At 39.0% G+C, this 23,337-nt stretch overlaps 1 protein-coding gene across 2 annotated transcripts in view; it reads left to right on the top strand.

Annotated features, from left to right (window-relative positions):
• Positions 1–23,337, top strand: part of CALD1 (caldesmon 1) — a 244,822-nt gene that overhangs the window by 25,448 nt on the left and 196,037 nt on the right. The gene's annotated exons all lie outside the window — the stretch shown is intronic.

The following is a 23,337-nucleotide window of genomic DNA, read 5'->3' as shown; positions in this document are numbered from 1 at the left end:
CAGATGCTGTAACTTATGCTTGATTCAAATTGCATAGATTTTGCCCGACAATGTGAGCTGCATTGGGCTGTGTCATATCTAAGTGCAGGGGTAGATCCAGAAAGCTGTGAAGCAGAATCTTCCTTTTCATCATGGAGCATAATCAAGCCAGCTGCTGCTAGCAGCATGGGAGCTGTGGTTATAGGGCATTTCACAGTACTGGTAGCCCTAAATGTTTGCAAAACTGCAGCCTCTTGCTCAGTGTGAGGGTAGATACTATTGGAAATGTGTCCTTAAATCCGGTTTGTGATATTTTACTTTTTTTTTTTTTTTAATTTTATTTGAGAGTATGTAGTATCTTTTGAGCAATTCTTTCAAATTGATTTGAAATGTTATGAATAACAAAATTCCCTATGTGAAGGCAGTAATGGATAGGCAGAAGGCTGCAGCCTGATGCCACATGTGATTAGGTTGAAAGGGAATCTGTGCCTTTAGTGAGTGACAGTTTGGGTTGAGTTTGTATGAAAATTGGTTAGCTTTTTTGGGTGTTTATTTTATGTCATATATGAAGTAAAAAGTGCGATCTGCTGAGTCTGGGCCATTACAGCATAAAGAGTATAAGTAAAGAGGTAGAATGAAGAAGCAGGCCAGGAGGTGTGGTGAGAGAAACAAAGGGAAAAAACTTGCCTTGGCTTACAGCAAGTGTATGGGAAATCACAGCTTGAACCTCTGATTAATCAGCTGAGGCAAGTGTTGGGTCAGCTGTGGGAGCACAGGTGAGAGTAATCTAGCTGTGCTCCTGGAAGTGGTGGACCTTGACTCCATCTCCTCTGAGACCTCATTTAAGGGCTGACCATCACTGAGGCAGCATGACTTGGTGACTGCTTCCTAGTGGAGACTGCCTCAGCTTTCTGGTCAAGGCATTGACATTGTTGAGTTTTCCTTTGCTAATAACCTTTGACTATTTACCACCATCTTGGTTAACATCCTTATATTAGCCACCCTTACAGCAGGATAAAATAATCATTTTACTTACACAAGTAACTTACTGAGGCAGTGTTATGATTCTTTTTTTTTTTCTCTTACCAGCAGATTCTACTGTTCTATTGCAGCAATCTCCTTTCTTCTGACATCTCTATGCAGCATAATGCTTTTCCTAGACACTTCTGTCATAGCATGTAGACATACTAAACATCTGTGTGCTATTTTTACTGTAGCATGTTAATGAACAAATAAAAATTGTTCTTAATGGAAATATAATTTTTGATCTACTGAGGAGAGTATGGTCTAGGGTTAGCATGATAGACATATTGTCTACTGGAGGTGGTGCTGTCATCTGGCAGAAATGACTGTGGCCCTCAGTATGGCTGCAAGGGTGTTGGGTGGTATGAAGAAAAAAGTTAGGTTTAAGTTCTTGAATCTTTCAAGCGTCTCTGTGTTGGTGGAGTTTTAACCAGCTATGATAGCTGAGAGTTCAGTGAGTGTTTATAAACACCTGAAAAAGTACTGGATGCGCAACTGTGGCAAGGGAAAGCTCTTTGAAACAGCGAACACCTGGACTGCACCAAAAGGCAGATGAAGGTGAAGATAATGCAATGTATTTGTGATACCTTAAGTGTTAATGTCTGCCTTCCTGCCTTCTGCATGAGGGATCCTGGCCTTGTAGAAATGTGGGCTACTGCGGCGGTGCTGACTGCATGCCCAGGATGGCTTGTGGAATATGCTCTTTGTGGCCTTGTTTAGACCTTTTTAGAAGGGACAACATTGGCAGGCTGAGCTGCTTCATGTGAAGCTATGGGTATGAGAACCAAACTGTCCTTTCTTCTGTAGAATTTATGGCTCCTATGACCCCTGGGCTCTCTGGAAAAGCTAATTAAAAGGGTCATTTTTGTGGTGTTTAATGGGAAATGGGATTGCTTCACATTTACATAAACAGAGGTCTGGCAGCAACTGTAATTCACTTAAACATAAGTTCTGAAATACAGCTCAGAAGGAGGTAATTTGTCTAAGATGAGGGCTTACAGATCTATGTGCTTAGATACAGAATATGTACCTTAACACAATGCTGAGTCACCAATTGAGTTGCTCAATTCCAGTACTTAATTTTCAAAGCTGTGTAAGGACAAATAATCTTTAATATGCCATTACTCTGCCTCTCTTATTGCTGTACAACTAATAATGTGAAATTAAATTAATTAGGTGATATCATTACCTCAGAAAATGGTTACTACTGTGCCTTTTCTAATATGATCTAATTATGGGTATTCTGGTTTATTTTGGCTAATGTTTGGGTTTGAGACAGTTATATTTAATGTAAAGAAATCATAAGTTTTATTGCAAAATCTGCTGCAAATAACTAAGTTACTTACCTGTGAAGGGATTTTGTTTATTCACTTGAGATAGCTGATATCTGCATGGTGGACGTGATCAAATTTGATCATTGCTGGACTTCTGGGTTCAAGAACCAAATCTAGATCTGAATGTTCAGGCTAAAAGATAAGAAATGGTAAGTGTGTCATTGAGCTTTTCCAATACTGACAGCACTCTACATTCCAGTATTTTGAGTAAGGCTCCATCTGTATTTTGTACTTGGCTTAAGCCAATGAGATTTAATATTTTTAATATTTAGTATTTTAAGTTGTCTGCTGTTGCTTCCCTATTCAGCTATGAACCCTTAGAACTATGTTTAGATTCTATTTTTTTCCCTACAACAGTAAGGTCACTTTTTTTTCCCCCCCAAGGAAATCGATAGTTCTCCAATGAGCTTTTGTCTCCAGGTGCTCTCAAAATATTGCCAATTATTGAGGAAACTGGAAGTAAAATGTTATTAGGCCTTCTGATTTCTAAGTTAGGACAATAGACCTGTTAAAGTATTTGTAGTTCCTATGGGAATAGTTGATATAGCCTAGAAGCCTGTGGGAATTGGGTATGAGGGTCTCATTTAGATCTTTTTATTTCATACATTAATTTTGGCTTTTTGAGTAAGCCGTGATTGCTGCAAAATGGGGAGTGTGGATTATGTCTGATGTTTCTCTATAGAACTGTCTTAATTTGTATTTTTGGGCAATATGGAAACACCATTTCTCCATTTAGTGTAGAGTGCATGTGATGGTCTGCTGACTACTGTCTTGATGTTTGGTCCTGCCTGTCTTCATGCGCTTTGTGCCACTGTGTCCTCTTCAGCACTCTTATTTTTTCTGTCCTGTGACACCTGAGAGCATCATGAATTCCCCACTGTTCAGTGTTCTGTGAGCATAAGAAGTACTGATTTCAAATCAGAGAGAGAACGTAGTGTTCTCAAATAGCTGAGGTGCTTGCCCAGGTCATGCAGGAAGATTTTTTTTTTTTTTTCCAAAAGCAGGAGTACATTATTGGAATCCTGGTTTTCAGGGCTCATTTACCCTGGGTATATTTTGCAGTCAGTTATAGAAGCATTCTAAAAATTGTTGAAGGCTTTCCTAAACTGCTTATGAAAACTGCCCATAGACTCTGTTTGCACTTAAGCTTTTTAGTCGTCTTTTGGCAGCTGCTCTCACTCCAATACAAAATATTCTTGGAAATTCAATATCTTGTTTTTCTGTTATTTAAATTATGTCTCGCCTTGTAGTTCGGTGGATTTAATTAAAGCATTTCCTTACACATGTGTTGTCCATGTGGACAGGGAATGAAAACTTAAACTAGGCATGTGTAATAATTACAACAGAAGATTGCTCCTTATTACATTCTTCAGATAAGATTAATGTTTATATTACCTGGAGGAAGACATAATCACATGATCTGGCTTTAAACACTTAGGTAACAAATAATGAACAAACATATCATGAGGAAGTTATGACCTAGTTTGAAAGTTTAGTAGTAAGAAAAAAATGGAGATAACCAGATATCTTGACTATTGTATAGAAACACTGTCAAGCAGTGTCAAAATATGGGATGTAGGCAACCACTTCCAGAACCAGTGATGATGGGTGCTACTTTTCAGGTGAAGTTCATCACCTCTACATCTGTTGGCTGGGATGACTGCTTCAGTGAAGTGCATCAGGTTGGTTTAAACGTGGCAATAGCTCTGCTTTGATAATGAAAGGCTCCCCTGAACTGCAGTTGGTCAGGGAGTGGTGTTAGGAAATGCGGAGGGAACTCTCCTGCATGGACAGAGATGGACTGAAAAGTTGATTCACAGCTTTTGACTACCTGCCCCTAGTCATCTTATTTTATTGTAAGATGTGAACACATAAAGAACCTTTCAAAGAAGTAGAATGCAGTGTGAATGGCAGCCAGCTGTGAAACCAGACTGGCCTGAGTTGCTTCCCTGCACTAGCAGTGCCTGAGCTGTTGCTATGTCTTCTCTGAGTTGTTTGCTCTGCACAGAGGTCTCTAACAGTGTCTCCAGGACTGGGCTATTAACCTAGTTAGGAAAGAACAACCTTCAAGGGATGTTTTTGATCTAACCCATTTTCTTTAATTATAGGGTTTTCTGTGTTCCTCTCTCTTGCTTGTTTAGGAGTCTTTAGCAACGTGGTTTTCATGCCAGCACTTTTCCAACTGCTAGCACAGCAGCTGCAATGCTTTGGTGGTGTTTTTCTGCCCCAAATCCAGCTGAAATGGATAGATTCCTTTCAATCTTGGGTCTTTTGATCAAGCTCTTCAGAAACTGAAAGCTCCTGCCTTGGGTGGGAGGCTTGGGGATGGTAGTGGGTACTCTTGTGGTCCTGATGTCATATTGTCTGTAGGTCAGGTCCTTGTGGATGAGAGCTGCTAAGACTGCAGCCTACCCTTGTGGAGCCAGAATTCCCTCAGGTGGGCTGGATTGTTTTATAGGCAAGGGGAAGTATATCTGTAAGTAAAACAAGCAAGGGTTGATTTTAGATATCTAGGGCTGAAGAGGCTCAAAATACTTTGGTGAGGCTGGGAAGGGAAGTTCTAAGGCTATAATCCACAAATAGCACTACTGAAAGTCAGCTCTTTCTTATGGGGAAACTCATCTTGTTTCCGAAGGAGTGTATGTGTTATCAGTATAGATGGCACTAGTGGTCTGTCTAGACTGCTAGCATCTCTTCAAATGGCCAGTATTGTATACATCAAGAGAAAGCTGCAAACAGAAGTTGTGGAATAGCTGCTTAGGATTAAGAAGTGACTGCTGTAAGTCAAATCTTTTCCCATCCTTGAATACAGATTTGTGTTGCTGCTGCCATCCAAGTAGCAGGAACTGCACTTGCAGGAATGTGTGACTATTTGAGATGTCTGAATCTTCCTCCAGTCAGAAACTAACCCTGTGACTCCATAGTGGATTTTGCCCTTCTGTTGGGTCTGGGGTGTTTAACTTTCTTCTTTTGCTCTCCATTCTGTGTGCTCTCTTAGAAAAATTACTAAGAAAAGGCAAAACAAGCCTTCACATGCTTAAGGTAAGACAAGTAAACAGTTATAATAAATCCAGTAGGAAAGTTGCAGTGGCATTCAACATACAGTCAAGAAAACTTGAAAACTGTGTAGCATGCTAGTTCAATTCGGTTTATGCTCTCTGTGAGCTGTGTAATGAGCCTTAAAATGTAATTCTGTATATTCTTCCTTCATTTCTAGCTCCAATTGTGAATATGGAAATTTGATGCTTCACATTGAGAAGTAAAAAATGGTTTACCTAAGGTTGAGAGTAACTTCTTCCTCAACTAGCTTAATACTTTCATCTCTACTTGAAATATAGTGCCAATCAGACCATTATTATTATTTACTTTTTTCTGCCCTTCCATAGTATCAGCGCAAACAAGTACATTACAAGCTGCACGGGGTACAAACAGATCCCAGTTAAATCTGGCAAGAATTTTGAGGGTAGAAAAAGTTGGAAGAACCTGTTCTATGCAACTGTGTTAGACTTTTGAAAACTGGGTTTCTGAATGCTTTGGACATTAAAAAAATAAATTGGTGGGGACATGAAAAGGAGCCTATTCACACAGAGGAGGATGTTGTTCACTTGGTATTTTGTGACTGTTGTATCCTTAGGTGACCAAACATACTTGAAACTCTCCTGTACTGTGAATATGAACAGAAAGGGTTTTTTTCTGTATGTAATTCTTGTCTCTGAGGGGGATATGATAGTGGTGATTCCCAGGGAGGCTGGCATCGCTCAGCTCTGGTTGCTTTGCTGGTGATTTCCATCAAGGAGTCATTTCACCTTTCTGGAAGGGAGCATCACTTCTGAAAGTGACTTTCTTGAAGTGTTTTCATTTTAAAAACTTTGGAGAATTTGCAGGGAGAGGATGCTGTCATTGCTGTGTAAGCTTTCCCAGCTTGAGTAACAGCTAAAACTGGTTCAGCTGACTCAAACTGCATGAAAAAGCAGAAGAATAATTGCCAGTATTTTTCCTAAGCCAATAAGTGAAAGTTGGCTTGATATCCAGAGGTGTTAAGTGACCCTCAATCCAATCTTATTCAGTATTTAGACACTTATCTTACAGGTGCATACCACATTCTTCTCACTGTTCTTACGTATATTTTTAATTCTTCCTGGTGTGACTGAATTACTGGGGAAGCATGTGATTTCTTGTAGGTGTTGTAGTTATATCAAGTACTTTTATGTCATGTGCAGCTCTGTCTGGTTTCCAGTTGCATTGATGGCACTAGATGATTTAACTCTCATCACTGAAATGAATGTGATTTATTTGTGATCTGAGGTAAGCATGTTATATGGTATTGGAAATCTTTCTCTTTCAGTAGTGGTGAGAAATAAGAAATAAATGCTGCCACTTTCTCATTAATACAATTACCATGTGCCATTAAACATGTGCTGATATATTTGAGAGACTTATATTATTCATTATGCAGATGCATTCATTAGTGCAGTCATCATAAAAATAAACAGAGGAGTGTCCAGTACAGGGAAAATTTCAGGGAACAAGAGCTCATATTATACAAGGTTATGATAAATGTCTCTTGTGGCATAATTCTAACTATTACCATCTGTAATTCCTTGTTGCTATAGCAACTTAAAGTAAATATTAAAAATAGTCTGAAACAAGGAAAAGGGGAGTGTCTGTCCTGAAAGAAAACAAGCCCTCAATGTGACCAAGCAATGGCAGCGAACAGGACTGGGGAGAACTTCAGGAATTTTAGCTCAGAATTTTCAATCTACAGAGATGGGTGGGAGAAGGATATCCATATAGTGTTTGTAAGCAGTTTTAGTTGTGCTACCAAAACCTTATCATATGCTCAGTGCTGTACTTGTCACCTCTTTTCAGTGGTAAACTAGAAGTAACAGTACTTTAACTTGTAGGAGATTTGTGTGTATAAATATAAACAAGGTTTTTACATTTTTGACAGATGTGGTTTTGTTTTTGTTGAGCTAGGGATGAACAAACCTTTGTGATGCAGTTCTTAAGTTACAAGCATTGCAGTTGTGTTCAAATGTTACTGTTAAATAGTATTACGGGTGAGTGGTTAGGCCAAGGAGAAGGCTTAAAATGAGTCCGCACTTTCATGTCAGGTCTGCTGTGTGACTGCTTAAGTTATTTAGTGTTGGAAAATGGCTGAATGCTCAAAAAAAAACCATTAACTTTGCTCTTTTATGCTTAAGTTGACTGGGGAAGCCCTACCTCTCTGAGTGAAGAAAAAAGCTTTGCATGGAAAGAGAAGCTCTGCTGAAGGGAACTGGTTGTTCAGGATGTGTCTTTGCTTTAGTTTAATTGGAAAGAAGATTTGTTTCACTTCCTTGGTGAGCGTTTCTACTCCTGTATGCTTATTAGCATTCCCTTTTCAGTTGACAGTCACTTCATGAGAAAACAACTTAAGATGTGATAGTAGGCAGTAGCAGGGAAACCTAGAGATAGCTGCTGCTGCATAATGTTCTGCAAAGTTCTATACACAGTACATATACCATGGTGAATTTGGTGCAGAAGATCTGTTTGGAGCTTGCTAACCAACACAGACCAGTACAGAAAACAGCCTGGGAATCCAGGCGCCAACAGCACAAAATGAGGGCTCTGTGGCTGCACTTATGGTACGTGAGACCAGAGGAACACAAGTCAGAAGTTTTGAGCGTAATGTCACTGATATGATAGGCAGGTTTTTATCTCCAGTCCTGTTTTTTGCTCTAAGACAGCAATAATGAATGTGAATTCTAAGAGACAGTGAATTGTAAAAGCTTGGATTTTTAGGAAGGCTCAGACCTATCAGAATTTTAACTTTTTGAGGTGTCCTTTGAGTTCCAGTTATGGCTACTGTATTGCTGAGTTTTTCTAGGCATGTTTCCCTCTGCCTTCTGAAACCCGGTGTAATCTGAGAGCTCTCTATATTTGGCCAAATTTTCTGATCAGTGCTGCCCTCGGCCTGCTGTGTATCTGGAAGTTGTGGACACTTCTATGGCACAAAACCAGGCTGACTGCACAGCTTCTGTGTGATGAGTCAGCGGCTCTGGAAGTACTACACATTGTTGACTATGCTCAAGGTAGCTGTTGTGTATGCTACAAGCCTGAGACATCTTAAACAGCAGGCTCACTGCCCAAACCACCCATACGAGTCACTTGGTAAGTCCAAGCCTTATCATTTGGCTGTGTGTTTTTTCCATTCAGCTGATCATGAGAAATGTGGCACTGTGTATGGTGCTGTGGTATGATCTAAGAAGTCTCTTCCAGTCTTCTCGGATTTGGAGAACTGTACCACTTTATCTTATCTGATGCAGCTTTTTCCAGGCTTGCAGTCCTAGTCCAGAGTAAAGGGGGAAAATGCTCAAAGGATTTCTTTTCTGAGGCTTTTGTCTTACTCATGGTTGATTCCCATGCCAGCCTCACACAGAGATCCCCAAATGCTATCTGACCCTACTTCAGCCATTAAAATAGCTTATTCAAATCTTCATCCACTTTACCTGGGTTGCAAGTACACCTTGTGCCAAAGGGCCTCTTTATAGGAGTTAGAACACTGTTCATCCTTGTGAGCTGCACTCCTGCAGTCTTTATCTTCCCCCCATTCAGCTTGCTTAGTTTGTGGGGAATCCATGCTCATGCTGAAGTACTTTCTGGCATGTTGCAGGATGGAAGAGTTTTCCAGGAGTTCAGGGAACAAGCCAACTGCTTGGAAGTTCTGATGGGAACGCTTGTTGGAAGGTGCATAGAGAATAAAACTTTCATGTATCTGTTTTAAATGGGCCATTATTCAATAGTATAGCTAGCTGAATGTGTTGGAGATGCATATATTAGCCTGCTTCCTTTGACTGTGCTCACTGCATGCATTAGCACAGGCTGCGTTCTTGGCTATCTCCTATTACTGAAGATATAATTTACAGCCTGCATGGATGCTTCAAGAAGACAGAAGGCTGCATAGCAGCCTGAGATGGAAGAGTTCACTTGGGGAATTTTATCTCTTTTTCATGATGGTGATGATATTTTTAGTTCAAGGAATAGGTCTTATGCTGATGTATTTTAAGCTTTTATGCCAATATCTTTATGTATTATTTTAGACAGTCCCTGCTGTAAAGGTTTCCAGTATCAACCACGTTAAGATTTTTGATCTCTCTGCTTCCCAAAAATTCCAGCGTTGTCAAATGTGTGCAGGAAGCTGATGGGAAGTTAAGCAATGTGCAGAAGACTTGACATAACTTCATCAGGATTTATAGCATTGGTATGTAGCTAGCTGATTATGTTTTTTTGGCTGAAACACCATCATAACTGAGATCAGCAGTCAGCAACACATATTCTCTATGCATCTAGAGAATTCAAATTATTGTTTTATGGGGGAAGTGATGGCTGTGCAGTTAGGTGTTTCCATCTGTGCAGTCCTCTATATGAGCACAGTGGTAAACACATAGCGTTAAACATGTTTAGTGCAGATGTGGGAGGTGAGTTAAAGTAAATCTTATTGTGTTTATGGTTCTGTTGTAAAATTTTAGTTCTTTGGAAACTTTGCAGAATTTTACAGAACTTGCAAATATCTGCTTCCTGGAGCTGTGCCTTGTTTTTATTGTAGCTGAGTGTTTAGACAGTCCAGAAGTTGCCCAACTCCCTGTTTGCATTGGAGCCTAACATCAATTAGCTATGAACTAGTGCAGTCCCCTTAATTGGAAGTCCTTACAGTGTCTTGTCACAGATAAGGGTTTTGCAACGTACATGTTTTTGAGCAAACTTAAGCCCTGTTTTGCATGAGCTGAAATTTATTCTGAAGCCAGTTAAAACCTCCTTGCAGTCCACATGCCTGGCTACATAGAATATATATGGTTCTGTGTGTACTTGAAAAACTCAAACAGAACTTAGTTTTTCTTACTGAGTTTGGTTTTGCAGTTAGAAGCTCAGTTATACTGTCTTTCCTCTGTGTTATTATTATTAAATTGAAACTGAAAGATGTAAATAACTACTTCCAAGTTCCAAAAGGCATTTCCTTCCTTATTACATCCCCTTAACTTTCCATCTTGTACAGACTGCAATAGTTTCCATGCTCATTCTTCAAGATCCCATGAATCTGGAGAGCTCATGGCAACTCTCATTTTATTCTGCTGAGTACTTTAAAAGTTGTAATGAGACTGTGGTGAAGTTAATGGGGCCTCCTGGTTATTCTCACAGTACTTGTAAAATTACTTGGTGTCATGACTTCATATCCAGATGATTGTATAAAATTAGGGATACTCTTAATGTCAGTTCTTGGAGATGGATGTTTTAATTCATTGGTGCTGTGAAAATACAATCATTTTATCAGAGAGATAACCCAGAGTTTTTTCAAATGCTGATGAATGCCATGCCAAGTCTTTTCTGTGTTCAGTAAGAAAGTTCAAGGCATAATGCGCTGGACACATGGGAAAAGATTATTCCTTGCTTATAGGTGATTGATGTACTGACACTACTATTATTTTTATTTTTTCCAGTATTCTTGGGGTGGAAAAAGCCCCAAACATTTCAAAACATAAATTAAGATCCTAACTAGGTAGAATGATTCAAAGTTCTATCAATTAAAGTTCATGAAAAGTATACATTGTACCTCTTGCAGAATATATATATAAACTTGAGCTCAGATAATGCTGACCACCGTAACTATTAGTTTCTGATCTATAATAGTGCTATATATAAGTAGCATTTCTGTTGCATTTTATATATAATATATATTAATATATATATTAATCAATAGGGAGGGGAGGAAGTGAAAAGTTAGCATGGTTTTAATAAGAAATGTTTTTGTTTTTACAGATATTTACTGCTTGCAGAACTAGGCAGCATTATACTGTTTTATCAGTGAGGCAACTTCAGATAACTTTTTATGGCCTAAGATTATCATTGAAACATACTCCAATTGTTCATGAACCACAGAACTGAAGGATGTGACCATAATCAGTGTTTTTGTACTCACTTCCAGTATTTCTTTCCTCTTGGCATGGGTGACCAACACTTTTATTTGCCTGGGCCACACTGAGTGAAGACAATTTGCCTTCAGTCACATCTGTGTAGGCTGCTCTGAAAGCAACCCTATTTTTTTTCCCCCATGGTAACTACAACAGGCACAGTGAGCACAGTAACTGATAAAGCAAATTCTTGACTACAAAAAACATTTTTTTCAACATAGTCACTGCTATCAGCTGTGCATTTGACCAGAAATGAACAAGCATGCTGTACTTGTCAAAACCTGCTCCAGCAGAGGGGTCCTGCAGTTGCCACTGCTGAGGTGCACCATCCACTATCTTGCTGGGCTGGTCTATGTAAATATTTCGTTAGCACTGATGAGTATCAATGGACTTAACTTTTTTGGCATGCAGAAATTTAACTATGCATGTTTGCTTCACAGGTGCCTCTGTGTCAGATGTCACTCTATCAGACTACATTTCTGCTGCCACCTGTTGCACGGCAACTAGGTGTTACAGGATACTGGTGGTATGGCAGAAGAGACTGAAGCTTCCCATCAACATACCCCTCTGACACTGTGGGCCAACATAATAAAATAGGAAGCTGTTGCAATTGAACAGATCAAACACCCCTTCTGGTTGCACAGGTGAATTGCTTTTGCTCTTAGGGCTGACTGGGTCCTTTCCCCAGGTGCTCATCAGTGGCTCAAGCTGTGACTCAACATTTCCCATACAAAGGCATTACTTTCAGAGCGGATCATCTATTAACTCATCCATTTATCAGTCACTTGTAATCAGAGGCAAATGTCATGTGGTCTCAGTAAAATGCTGGTCTAGTTTATCTCCATTGTAAGAGGCTACTGAAGTTGGGGTCCTTTTTGTACTTCTTGGGTTCATCCCAGGATGAGTATTTGGTACTGAAACATCATTAACAACCTCAGGTAAATAAAAGATTGCCTGGTACTGGCTAGAGATGAACACCTTGTAGATAGTGGTAATGGTATATTTTTAGACGTATGATGAGTAGGCACATAAACATTACAAGATGCATGTCTGTCAACAACTGATCTGTATGTATGCAACATGAATTCCTTGGACTGTAATAGATTCATCATAAGTCCCTAGTCAGAATATAGTTGTCAGTGCTGTCATACCCAGTATTAACAGGACTGAACTTCTAGCAGCAGACCTCCTGGCAATGAGCATTTTGACTCAGTATGACATATGCCACTGTCATCTAGCACATGCCCAATGTTGATCACTGTGCCAAGTCAGGACAGTGTGTCTGACCAAATGCATCTAATATATGGTCATGAAATAATAATTATTATTATTTCTGAGAGAGGAATGTGGGTTTTTTGAAAGGAAATTTTTGTACCTTTGTATTCTTTCATATTATTCAGGGTTGCCATACTGGCCCAGAAGAAACAAGTACACTGTCCATGTCTGGGCAGCGTTAGCTTCTCTGGGAAAGTGGATAGTGCTCAGTCTCTAATAGAAGCTGTAGAGTTGTTTGGCACCTTGATTGCCTAGTGAGGACCAGGATTTATTTTCCATGAAAAATAAGCTTAATAGCAAGTGGGTTAGGCTTAACATGTCCACACATTAATTGGAAAGTGAATGAGCTCTTAAAAATAAGTTTTTTAGATGTTAGGAAACTGTAGCTATAACTAAAACTAAGTACTATTGCAACAGGTTGTAACAGTTCTCTAATAAAAAGTATTGGCCATATTTCAAAACTATCTTTGGTTGTTGATGGTACCAGAGAATTACTGTGAAAAAGTAAATCCCTTAAAAATTCCTTAAAATGGCAAAGAATAAATGGTATTTAAAAATGTCTGACTTTTCTTCTTTATCTGAAATCCTAGATAGTGTTCTTAATCTTAAAGTTCTATTATGAGATAAGAAAAATATGTAGCTTTTAGCCCTGAAATGCAGACCATAGGAAAACTATTTCATAAGCTCCAGATTTATGCTAATTGTTAATTTGGCATGATTATCAACACCATGAGAGAAGTGGCAAGGTGGTCTCTTCCACCTGTGTATATGTTTAAACCCTTAAGATATCTGAGGCTGCTTTCTCAGAAGAACTCCCTTTTTTATTTTCTAATAAACTGTCAAGGAATTAGACAGCAGTACTTCTATGTAGCATGTACAGTAATTAAATCTGGAGCTCAAGGCTAACGTGGTCTAAGGAGATTGAATTAAGTTGATTAGTAGGAAAACGAACTATAATTTACAGAACTGATGTCCCCTACAGTATTTGAGTATTTAAATACAAGATTTTAGGAGAAGTCCATTTTCTTATATTCTCAATAATTTATCATTTTAACTGACACATTTGAAACCCAGTACAATTCTAGGTTGAAGAAAAAGGAAGTGGGATATTAAAAGATCTGATAGGCTGGATCCAAGCTTTGCGTGAATCTTTCTCTACAGGCTTTCATGAAATGTGGCCCATTGTAGAAATAGTTCTCCAATTCTCTTCATTGGGAATGCTGACAATAATTAATATGCTCCTATAGTGAAACGGACTTGGAAACCAAACTGAACTCAGCCTCTTATAATTGTTGAAGCCAAATGAAGAGTGGAAGATAAACAAATACTAGAAGAACGTAAGAGAATATTTATGCTTTTTTCTATTTTTTAAATGCTTCAAAGCATGAATAACAGAGATGAGGTAATAGTGGTGAGCAGATTCATTAATACTCCTTTAAATATGTTTGATAGTTGGTCTAGTAACCAGTCATGCTTTGTACTGCATCCTAGTGTGTGAGGACAAAGGAATCAGGAGGTTGAGTATCTCTTGTTGAAGTAGCAGTGCTAAACAAAACAGAAGTCTAAAAGTGCACCGTGAAGTAGCTTTTTTTTTTTTTTTTTTTGAAAGCTGAGCATATTTCTCTTTCATCAAGATTCAAATTCATTTGGAGTTGTTTCCACTGGAAGTATGTAGTGACATGATTTTGTAGTGTTATTGCAAATGGCCATTGTCAAGATACAAAAACAAGACTCTGGAAGTTGTCCTGGAAGACATCATGAAAAGATGTTGTCTTTCTGTATTATTTAACTGCAGTGATTCAAGTGATGCTGAATCCCTGCTTGCAGGCTGACTTTTGTAACCTTCTTTTAGCTTAATTTTTTTTCTTTTTTGGTAAAATATTGCTGTGGGGAATGTCTACTGCCCAAGCTGAGAATAGTTTTGTTGCTGACATAGTGGTGCCAGTCAATGATAATCCAACCCAGGACAGTTTTTCTATGGAAAAAGTACTGTTCTTGGTGGACTGTGTTAAGTACCTAAGGATAATCGTGTCCCAGGAGCAAAACAGCTTTGAGAAACTTGCTTTTCAAAATGTGATGGTGGGAGTTTACATAGATTATTTCTTTTTAGAACTTGATTTTTGGGCTTTGTAGGTGAATCCTTTTTTTTTTTTTTTTTTTTTTTTTTTTCATAGTGAAGGATGCCAGAAAACTTCTGTTCTGAACTCTTCTCCAGCTGTGATTTGCAGTGAAAAGCATGGAGTCCAGAACTCAGAACAGGTGAAGCCCCCACAGGCACAGAAGTCCCTGGTAGGTAACGTGCACTGAGAGCTGTCAGTGCAGAATGCTGTTGAAGCACTGGAAATAGTTTCTGGACAAACACCAAAAATCCTGAGTGTTTAAGTCAAGGAAAATCCCATTTACCTTGCAAGCAGCTTGCAGGAATAAAATGTAGAATCAGATCTGTGTTAAATCACTCTACTTATTGCAGTACACCCTGGGTAGGAAGAGGAACGTATTATCCAATCCTTCAGTGTATACATTCCAGAAAAACGTTTGTTGAATTTATTTATAGGCACTTGAATGGTGCTCACCATTGCAGTATCATTTTATTGCTTTCAGGGCATTCGTGCCTTTAATGGAAAAGGACAGATGTTTTGCCTCAGTTTTGCAAGTGAGGGCACATCACTGAAATTCCAGTCAGGCAAAAATGTTTTTCTAAAACAATTTATTTTTCTCCAAAGAATGCCCACTGTTCTGCAGCAGCTTTTGACAGCTTCCTCAAATGAAATGAAGTAAATGGTGATAAATTTCTGCTATATGTGGATTCTTCTCTTTGAAGTACTGTTTCTCTAGGTCTTTATTGATCCTGTGAAGGGCCGTGTGTGGTGGGAAGTTCATCTGGTTGGAAAATGTTAACTGCTGATGGCAGTGAAAATAGCATTTGAGAGAATTCTTTTGGTTTGTGAAGTTGAGGTGAAGATATTTTTAATAAATAGTTGATGGAAATAATGAAAATGACACACAAAAATTCTAAATACAACTTAATTGTAACCCTTGTCCCCTGTATTCTTAGAATTTACTGCTATTTTTTTGTTAGTTGGGCTACATCATAAGAAGCCCGAGTGTGCTGAGAAACTTGGCCTCTAGAGTGAGATTGCCTCTCAAGACTTCTAGGACAATTGTTTCAGTATCTTCATATTTTGGAAGAGGATGATTTTTCAGATGTAATACTTATTTCACTTGTTTTTGTGATTGTTCTGGTGTGAGATGTTAGCAGTTCTCAATGGAAAACATGATTTTAATGGAAAAATATTGCTGAAAGCCCATTCTTTCTAAATCAAGTTTTCTAACTGGTTGTTGTGGTTTAACCCGGTAGGCAGCTGAGTACCACACAGCCATTTGTTCAGTTCTCCCTCCTAGTGGGATGGGGAGAGAGTGAGAGTGGTGGAGGGAATAAATAGAACTTGTAAGTTGAGATAAAAATAATTTACTAAGATAGAAAGGGAAGAGAGAAATAACAGTAATGATAATAAAATACATATTTACAAAACAAGTGATTCACAGTGCAATTGCTCACCAATGTTTACAGTTGCTGCTAAGCAGTGTTGTACAGAGCCAAGGCTACTCCCAGCAAAGGGCCCAAGGAGCTGGGAGGAGAGAGTTTGGACAGCTGATTGAAACTGGCCAAAGGGATATTCCACACAATATTACATCATGCGGAAGGAGATTTGAAAGGGGTGGGAGTCATCTCTCTCCTGCTGCTTCGGGGGCTAGCAGAGTATTGGTCAGAGCATGGTGAACAGTTGTTTTTGCATCACTTGTTATATACATTTATGTGTGTAACTGTAACTATTATCCTTTTCTCTTTCTTTATCTCAACCCACAAGTTCCACTTTTTTTTTTCTTCCCAATTTTCTACTTCATTCCACTAGGAAGGACAGGAGTGAGTGAACAACTGTGTGATGCTGAGCCACCTGCCAGGTTAAACCGCAACAGTGTTTTAAATTATATTCTCTATTTATTTGGGCCAAAATTATATCTGGAATATGATTAAAAATGAGAACAGGAAAATCATTTAGGAAAAAAACAACACTTTTGCTGTTAAGTTTTTCATCTACATTTATTAGTATGCCATGTGTGGTCTCTGATAATTTAAAGGCCAACTGAAAGCTTTGACTCTCATAAAGCATGTACAGTGAGTGTGTCTTCTGATATATTTCTTGTAAAGTTTTGCCAGCTTTGAAAATGTTGCATCTTGCTTAAGAGCCTGAAGCTAGAAAGAATGTGTTAAGTAAATGATGCAATGGAAATTCAGAGAGACTTGTGGGAAGAGAAGGAATCTGATCTTGGGGAGCTTTCTGGTAATCCAGTCTGAGAAGAAGAATGACTTCTCAAAGCCATATTTTTTTAGAAATTCTAAAGTGAAATTCCAATTACCAAGGGTGGGGGGAAAAAAAAGGATGATAACTGACGGTGGAAGGAACACTTTATGGTCAGTGAGGGACAAAGCTTGCACTGGTTCTGCTGTGCTGTTGTGGGGTGCTGGCTGTTGTGTCTGCTCTGGTGGTAACTGGTGTTACTCGTATATACTCCTTGAAACTACCTACAAGAAGTATGACACTAAGTTGGGAGGGAGTGTTGATCTACCTGAGGGGAGAAGGGCACTACAGAGGGACCTGGATAGACTTGATTGATGGGCCAAGGTTAACAGCATGAGTTTCAATAGGGCCAAGTGTCGGGTCCTGCATTTTGGTCACAATAACCCCAGGCAACCCTACAGGCTTGGGGAGGTTTGGCTGGAAAGCTCCCAGACAGAAAGGGACCTTGGTGTGCTGATGGACAGCTGGCTGAACATGAGCCAGCAGTGTGCCCAGGTGGCCAAAAGGGCCAATGGCATCCTGGCTTGTATCAGGAATGGTGTGGTGAGCAGGACTAGGGAACGCATCCTGCCCCTGTATTCAGCATTGGTGAGGCCTCACCTTGAGTACTGTGTTCAGTTTTGGGCACCTCAGCACAGGAAAGACATGGAGGTGCTGGAGCAGGTCCAGAGAAGGGCAACGAGGCTTGTGAAGGGCTTGGAGAATCAGCCCTACGAGGAGAGGCTGAGGGAGCTGGGGCTGTTTAGTCTGGGGAAAAGGAGGCTGAGGGGAGACCTTATCACCCTCTTCCAGTATCTGAAAGGTTCTTACAGTGAGAGTGGGGCAGGTCTCTTCTCACTAGTGACAAGTGACAGGACGAGGGGAAATGGCCTCAAGTTGCACCACGGCAAGTTTAGGTTGGATATTAGGAAGAACTTCTTCACAGAAAGGGTGGTTAGGTACTGAAATAGGCTCCCCAGGGAGGTGGTTGAATTGCCATCCCTGGTTGTGTTTAAGAGCTGTTTGGATGTGGTACTCAGGGATATGATTTAGTGTAGCGTTTTTAGAGATAGGGTTCTGGTTAGGCTGTGGTTGGAGTTGATGATCTTCAAGGTCTTTTCCAACCTGGGTAATTCTATGATTCTAAGTAGTTTGTAAAGCAAAATCTGATTAGAATAGGGAGTCATGTATGTTCTTCAGCAGCTAACATCTTCCTCCTCACTGCATTCAGTGTTTTACTGTTCAGATAGATTTGAACAGTAACTTTTGTTCCTTGTCCTCCAAACACATTTTCTGCTAAGAGGTAGTGATGTGCCCCGTTACGTACACTGTAGTTAAATTTTGGTCATTATTTCATTTTGGACTGCTTGCAGAGACCTCAACCAAGAAAGTCAGCTGTAACAGACGTGCCTAGTAGTTTTGCCAGCTCATCTCATGTTGGTCATCAAGTGACTTCCAAAGTATTCACTGCTTTGGACTGGTTTTGAACTGTTTGCTTAAGATGGAAATATTTCATATCCTATTACTAATCCCCTGAGCCAGCTGGTCTTGTACCTCTGTGGTCATTATTTTTTAAGGAAAAATCATTTAAGTGCAGAAACATCATTCTTTGTTCTTTCATTTAGTTCCCCAACATTCTGTGCTATGCCAGAGAGCCTTTATGAAGTCTGGGGTAAAAAATGCAAAATTGGGAGACTGCAAAGATGTGAAGGTTGCTTTTCTTTCTAAACTGCAGAAATACACCACCACCAAGATAGAAAACCCAATGTATCTTCCAAACATATCTAATGTTGCATGCTAATTACAACTTCCTCCATGCTTCTGGAGTTCTGTAGTTTGTCTCCAGACTTGCTGTGCTTTTTGTCTTCAGGTTTTCCTGTTTTGCTTTTCACTTTTGTTAGTGCAAAAAGTGTGCTCCTCTGCAGCTGGGTGTGTGTAAAGCAGTACATTAGCTTCCTTTGAATTTCATAGGGAGCACGACAAATGCTTGTCAAAGGATATGGATGTCTCATCATCACAAAATGTGGGCTTCAGTAAGATTGACAGAGTGTTTCTGGTGAAAACAAAATTGCTGAAGAATGATTTAATGGTTGGGATAAGTTGCCCAGTGCTTGGAAAGTTCTTAATCTGTTCAGTGTTCTGCAGTGTTCAATGTTGCCTTATCTGTTCAATGTTGCCTTATCGCTTGAGCCTGGAGTGTAACTGTGTACTTGCCTTTAGCAATTTTACTTCAGAAGGTATGTATTTGTGGCAGTTGCAGTCTTTTCAGAGATAAGTGGGTTTCTGACAAACAACACATACATATATACACTGAGTCTAACTGCTACTTCAGTCTTCTCAGTAAAGATCATTAAGCTGGTACTTAGTTCAGTGTTTTGGGTAGCTACATCCTTGAGGGAGCTAAGAGGAACTACATAAGAGTGGAACAATATTATGGGAACTTGACATAACTGTCTGGAAAACATGTCTGGAAAGCTGCGGGTTTCTTTTTCCTCATATGCCTCTGTGTGAATCTGCTTTATTGCAATGCCAATAAATAATTTAAGCCATTTATATTAGACACTCAAAATCCTATTCATTAGGCTACTTTTTGTTGTACTGGTAGAAGTTGTGTTTTTTCTACATAAGGCTCTTATAAGATCTGAGTAGAGCTTCTCTAAGTGTCATGGTCTGTAATGGAAGAGATGAGTGATCTTATTGCCATGATACATAAGTTAGGGCAGTGGTAGCTTGTTCCCTGTTCTATTAAAGACTTTAGGAGTCATCTTTAAGCTTGTCCCATACCTAAAGCTCTTTATTTATTAAATAGGTATAGGACCTTGAACTTCTTGAGTAAATAGGAAACCTTTCTGGAGAGGGATTTCGAAACAGTTCCAAAACTAATTTGCATTTGAGAATCTCTTCTGAAAATCGTTATATCAATATAAAGTAAAAGATACTGCACTATCACTTAAAAAAAAAAAAAAAATAAAAAACAAATGGATCTTCTAGTATTTTGTGACTATTTTTGCCTTTTTGGTAATCTTTTAAGTTGTGATGACAATATTATCCACAGCAAATGGGTTTTTTTTCTGTAGCATTTGTAAGAGTACAAAACCAATGGTTCTCCACTAGTCTTTTTTCTTTTTTTTTAGCAGTGAATAAGTGGTGGGTTTATTATAATTGCTGCTTATATAAAAGTATATATAAAGTGCAAACTTTACATAGAAAGGGGTATCTAACTGTCCAATGAATGGTTTAATTTGTTATGACAGATCTTATATTTCTATCCAAACTGCAATTTTACTGTTTCCTCCCCCACTCCCATTTCATACACTCAGATCAATGCATGCAGTTCTCATTTGTCTATATACATCTGTCAGGTTTGTTCTACTACTATATTTGTCATAGTTGTCATCTCTGGAAACACTGGGACAATCTGTTCTGGGTCTGGAATGTGAGGAAAGGGGATCTTTATTTGCTCTTTTGAGTGAGAGACAATGCATCAAAGTCGTGTTGTGACAATAAAAATGTGTTAGAATTCCTGATGTCTCTAGCGATGTCTAAATATAGCTTAAAAGCCCAGGCAACATTTGTGGGGAGCTAATTAAAGACAGTATGGTGGAAAGTGCTAAAAAGCTGCCAATTCTAATTAAAAGAAAGTTATCTCAACAATATTCTTTAGTACTCCCAATTACTGCTTAACTGTTAATTACAGTAATTAGTGACTTATTTGTATTCCTAAAGACTTCCTCTAGGGCCTAACCTCTCTAAGTTTTGTGTAAGCTGGTGGATGGTATTACTTCTCACAGTTTCTCTCAAGGCTACAGGCTTACTGACCATCAAACAAGTCCATTGGGGTTTTTCTCTCTGCTTGGGCAAGTTCTGAAAGATCATTGCTCTGCTATCCTGATTTAAAAGTGATTTTGTATTCTTAGATAAGCTTTTGTTTGTTATACCTTCTGGACGTGTTGAAGTGCAAGTATGTCCTCTTCCCTCCAGTGAAATATTGTCTGGAATAACTTCTTGTTGTCTCTGTTAAGTATTCAGACCTCTTACTCATTTTTTTAATTGAGCAGGACAGTAGCTAAAATGTGACTGTACCTGTGACTTCATAAACTATGTTGCAGTACATCTGGAATTGAAAAAGGGATGTGAAGGCAGCTGTGATCTCATAGACTGTTCCAAATATTGAACAGAAGAATTTTTAATCTTTAATCAGCTTCTGTCATGGGAGCAACATACAGAAAATTACAGCTGCTTTTGAGAGCAAAACCTCTTCTGCAAAGAGGGTATTTCTAAGTTTCTTCCTAGTTTTATCCGAAATACTAAAAAATCAGAATACCTAGGGGTACTGATTCTCTACTCAAGGCAATATGTGAATGAAATGGAAAGAAAAGTTGTGTTTTCATGTGGAACTGCTCTGATGACTACATCTGTTTTCCATGGTCTCTTTTCACCTTCAGGCTTTTCTTGCATGTGATCAGAGGTGAGCCGGTTCTAGTTAGCTTTGTGAGGAGGCAGTAGGAAAAGCTGCAGCCTGACTTTTCGAAAGCATGTAGTTCTGTCACTTGTCAGCAGCTTCCTTTCCTCTGATACCCTATCCCTCTCAATCCTAGAAAGCCTCTTCCTGAATACATGATAGTATCTGTTCTCTCTCAAGCAAATGTCAGAAGTCCTGAAAGGCAGATGATCCTGTCTGTTGCCCTGATGGTCTGTTGGGATAAATGCAGGGAGTAGCTTAGAAGTCACTGTGGCTTTGCTGATTTACATGCAAGTAATATTTTCGTAGACTGTTTCCATTTCATGTCTGGGAAAGACAATGATTAATGTCTTGTATTTCCTGCTGATATGTGCTGACTTGATCTCTACTGTTTGTTCTAGTTCTATTAATCTACCCCCTGCAAGACTAAGCCATTGTAATAATTTCCCCTTCTAAATATTTCTCAGCTGTAATGATCATCCACAGCAGAGACATCTTCATCAGAACTATGAAAACCCTTATTCCCCAGACTTTTTCTTCCAGAAGCTGCTATTTTTGTTACTTCTTTCCCTGTTTCCTCTTCTCTACTTTCTTTATGCTTGCCAAATCCCACTTTGTGCTAATGTCATGAAACAACTGAAAATGTCTGTCCTCAAAATCATCAGTGTCTGACTGAATTAAAGTCTTTCAGAATACTTGAAACAAACTGAGAAATTTTTTGGTTGATATTTTATTTCTCTGGGTACCGCAGCCATCACTACTTTGGCTGATGTTCATCCTGCTTGAGTTCCTAAAGAAGTGTCTAGACTGACCTTTCTGTAGTGAGCAGATAGAACTTCCATTGGAAGTCTTCAGCTCAAAGTAGGTTGAATCATGGTCAGGAAGTGCTCATCTTTCACTTAAACAAAAATATCTAGGACAGCACACTGTGAGAGTGGGAGAGAAGGGCACATGCCTGGGATTTCACAGGGTAGATAAATCCTGCAAGAGCTGTGGCAACTGGAAATGAGTTTAAGGCCATAGAGTGGATCAGAATGCACAAAGCATTCTGCTTTTGAGTAGTAAAGTATCAAGCTGAGGCACTTCATAATTTATGGAAGGAGTTTATAAAGTTTCTCTGGATACGGGGATTCATGCTGCTTTGCATGTATTTTTATTTACAATAAAGATAATTGCAAGGGGAAGCCACTCTGATTATATACTCTATAGTTACGACATGCTCTGGGTGCAGAATATTTGAGTTTCCTTGCTCTCTGTGAGGCAGAAGCATTGTTGGCTCTCATGGCCACAGGGTGTTACTGTATTTGAACAGAGCATGCAGTGTGAATAATTGTGGGAAATTAGGAACAAAGAACATTTGAACTTCTGATAAGCAGTTCAGCTATGCACCAAAATGTAAACATTTGGCAAAACTGTCTGGCACACATGTTTCATATTTCAGAAGTTGAGTTGCAGTTTCTAAAAAGCTTAATGGCTTTGATGTTCTCCAGTTCCTCCAGGATCTTAAATGAATCTGAGGAATGAACTTTCTCTTCTAAGAACTTAGGAAGTATTTTTGGATTCTTACTTTCATCTTTACTAAAGCAAAGTGGCAGAGTGCTGGGATGGGTGAAATAGAAGAAACTGAAATACACAGAGACTGTTCAGTTTAAGGCTTACTAAAAGCTCTGGATTCTTGTCTGAAGACTGTTTCCATGCAAGCATATTAAAATTAAAGTAAATATGAACTGTCCAGGATCATTGGTCCTTATTCAAGTATAACCACATGTAAAACAATTTTGCTGACTAAGTTATGCATGCATCAAGCCCTTGCTGTACTTCTTCAGTTATGTTTACTCAGTACTTGTGTAAAAAAGCACAACATAATGAAACATCAGTTATTTTCTACATGAGAAAGCACTAACAACTAAACAAACAAAGTCTGACTCTACTGCTGAGCTATTACGAAAGAGTATTTCCAGGAAAGAACTGGCAAG

Source organism: Coturnix japonica, chromosome 1, assembly GCF_054131305.1.
Source record: "Coturnix japonica strain WE chromosome 1, WE-NBRP24, whole genome shotgun sequence".
NCBI lineage: Eukaryota > Metazoa > Chordata > Aves > Galliformes > Phasianidae > Coturnix > Coturnix japonica.
Note: the sequence above shows the minus strand (reverse complement) of the source record. Positions and strands in the feature narration are given on the sequence as shown.